Below are 3642 nucleotides of genomic sequence, written 5' to 3'. Positions count from 1 at the left end.
TACCTCCCCCAACCAACAATAGATTTTTTTCTTTCCGTCCTTCACATCTTATTCTTTGACTTTAGATTCATTTTGGCATTCTATATATGGCATTAGTTATCTGTTTTCTGATACTTTTTTTCAATCTACGGAATATTTGTGCTCATTTTACAGCTGCTTTGCACAATTTATTGTGTGGTTGAAAACTTTTTTTTTTTGTGGAAATGGCCAAAAATTGGTGCGAGTGCGGATGTCATCCATTTAATCAAATCAACGTGGCCTTACTGAGGGACAACTGTGGTATCATATATAATTATGTCAGTTAGGTAAGGAATGGACCAAGTCTACTTTTAATTGTACCAGATGGTGATCAGATTCATTGAACACCTACTTAGCATGGGTTTCACTTGACAGTGGGAATCCCCACAGGAGGCCCTGATCATGAGTGTTAGCAACTTTTTATTGATTGGCCAGCACACCACATTATGCTGAGTAAGCAATCCTGACCCCTGACCCCAGGTCGTGACCCGAGTGTCCAGACAATGCACAATCTACATCCTACAGAGGGCAAAGCTGACATTGGAATCCGATACGGCGTGCCTGTACCAACGGGCAAATGTCAGACAACATTTATCACCACCTCACAAAACGGAGCGTAAAATCCACTTTCATTGCTTGGCAATTAAAACTTGATTACCCTGTAATAATAGGAAATGACTCTTGTTATAAAAAGGTCAGGTGAGGCAGAGGTGTGGTACAAGTTCATGCATAGAGGGGACATAGGTGCCTCCAGCAGTTAGACTTAGTTATCTCTTAGTCACACAATTACAACATGTAGCTACGTATAGTTTATGAGAGGTGATCAATACGTTTGCAACCTCACTCATAAAACATTGCAGAAGCAAGATTTTCCTGACAATATGTTTCTAACTTTAATGCATGTGGACAGGTGATGTTCTAGTTTTGCTGTTCTCTGCTGGAAGAAGGTTGCATCTGGACCCTGACGTCTCAAAAGGGTGACCACTCAGGGGGGCTTCAGTTTAGGAAACAGGTAGAAGTCCAACAGTGCCAAGTCAGGTGAGTAGGAAGGGTGAGGTAAGAATTCAAAGCCACATTCGGTTGCTGCTGCCACTGCCACCTGTTCTGTGTGTACAGGTGCATTGTCCCAGAGCAAACGCACACCAGCTCGAAGCTTTCCTCTCCTTTTCTCTGATTGCTGCTTTTAACTGTCGCAATGTTGAAACAAGGTACTACTTACGGTTTGACCCTTTATTAAAGGGCCCAAATGGTCAGTCATGATGACTCCCTTGCTGTCCAAGAACACAGATGCCATCCCATTGCTGACTGATAGTATGAACAGAATAAACTCACTTGAACTTCTTGGATGTCTGTGAACTCTTGTGCATCCAATGTTTATCTTTCTCTTGATTCTGGATCAATGTGGTGAACCTATGTGACATCTTGGGTCACACATCTCTTGGAGAAGTTGCCTGGATTTGACTGGAAATGGGCTAACAGCATCCTTTCAAACTATTCAACTTCTGACATGAAGTCAACATTTGGGGCATCACCTAGGGGACAGCTTGCTCAAAGATTCCACAAGATGTGCGACAAAACATTTTGAACTGAGTCATAACTAGTGAATACGCTCTATGCCTAATATGACAAGCCATTCGTGATACGTTAACAATGGTATAAATGGCCTCAACTTGATTGTCCGTTGTGGCTGATTTTGGACATCCAGACTTGGGATCATCTTAAGTGATGTCGTCTCACATAACACACCAGCTTCAGTGGCTGGTATACCATACTCTGGTATATTGTGACCACCCTTTGGTATAACACACAGTCAAGCTCTGCAGACATGCAGCAGTTATATTACACTGAACTACCTGTCATACTTAACCTTTTCACATCTATGTTGTGTTTTTAAAAGCCATCTAGTGAGGATTCCTTACAGACTGTATTTGATGCCAACCAGTTCCACTTTTGATTCCTACTGTCACTTCCTTGATGACTCTCTATCTGAATTCGAAGTTGTGATATCCTTGCTGCTCAGTCCATCCCTGTCTATTGGAATCCGATCACATTGTCCAGGTTGCTGATTCTTATTTAATCACACCAGTGCCAGGGAGAGGGACCTTGCCCCTGGCTCTCCCAGATAAATCAATAGCTCCACAGTAACACTGCCCCAGTAGGGATGGGGTGCCAACAGGAAGAGCTACAGGAGAATACAGATGGGACGAGCGACCGCAAATGAAAAATGGTCTCACCTTAACCCGCTCTAGGGACGTGGGAGAAATCCTTACAACAAGCGAGGATCAAAGAAGATACTGATGGACCTTCAAACAATGACCACAACAGGAAAGGAAAGCTGATTCTACCCCATTCATCTCCCCAGAGATCTAACCCATGAGTTTGCTCTTAGTGCACTTACTGTAGCTCTTAAAGCTTGATTATAACATTTAAGGGTTAGAAATGTGTTGCCATGATTCTGTATACTAACATGTTGCTACTATTTATAAAGCCATTATGAACAGACACATCCAAGCAGATGTAAGGGCAAAAGATTGTTACATTTCCAAATGATTGGAGATTACTTTTGCCCTGTTGTGACAAAGTGTCATAAAATGTCTCTATAATGATTGGATATCCAAGGCTCCTATTGGTTCTTTAAACTGGATGCAAAAATTGAAATGACTGTGCTTACCTGGGCACCAAGTGGTGCTCCTCCAACATAAAGGGCAGAGGTCAAGGTCAGGTCAGTGCCCGTGACCTCAGGGTCAGATGCCTGAACAGAGGTCGTGGCCTGTGTGTCCAGGTCAGTCACTGTCAATGTCCCCTCATTTCTGTACCTGGATATCAGAGTATTCAATAAGTTCACAAGTGTTCAAGGCATTAGAAGATTTTATTTTTTACACAAAGACAAACACAAAGAAGCTTTCGATCAGTCATCTGATCCCTCTTAAGTAGAAATGGCCCATGTCACATGACCTGAATGGAATTGTGACATCAGAAAGAAGTGATGGTGGTATCGGCCCCCGTCTCGGTTGAGAGCCTTTGATGAATATGGAATCTTTCACTCTTCTAAGAAAGTAATTCCAATTGGTGTCCAGTACAGAATTGACTTAATCCAAAATTACAGAATGTTCTGGAGATATCTGTATGATCTTCTTGAGACCTCTAAGGTCAAAGCGTACGTAAGCGTACAAAGGTCTTTGTGTACAGAAATGGCTAATAAAATCTTTATAATGTCAATTATTGTCAGATAAACTTTCATTCAAACTGTTCAAGATATCTATGAACTATCATGCAGCTGTAAATCCTTCCTGGAAGCCCTTCTCATGAATTGGTCTAGTCATTCAACAAATAAAAGTCATTTGAAAAAGATTTCAGCTGATTCAAATGTTCTTTGCAAAAGCCCAAAATCTTAATTCTTCAAAAATAAAAGCTTTTTCTGTGCTAAGTTTGATAAGATTTGAAAAGTAGTCATAGGACCTTATTACTGGATGATTTAAAATAATCAATTTCACCTAATTGCTACTGCCCTCTTGACTTCCCTTAAAAGTTTGCAATTATTGAGTAAGAATCTGGAAACACGGTAACCTGGTGGCTTGGACATGGTACGAGCAGTTTGTGCACAGTCTCAAGTTGGAATCCACT

Source organism: Branchiostoma floridae, chromosome 2 (assembly GCF_000003815.2).
Source record: "Branchiostoma floridae strain S238N-H82 chromosome 2, Bfl_VNyyK, whole genome shotgun sequence".
NCBI lineage: Eukaryota > Metazoa > Chordata > Leptocardii > Amphioxiformes > Branchiostomatidae > Branchiostoma > Branchiostoma floridae.
The sequence above is the reverse complement of the archived record's forward strand: the minus strand, read 5'-3'. Positions refer to the sequence as shown.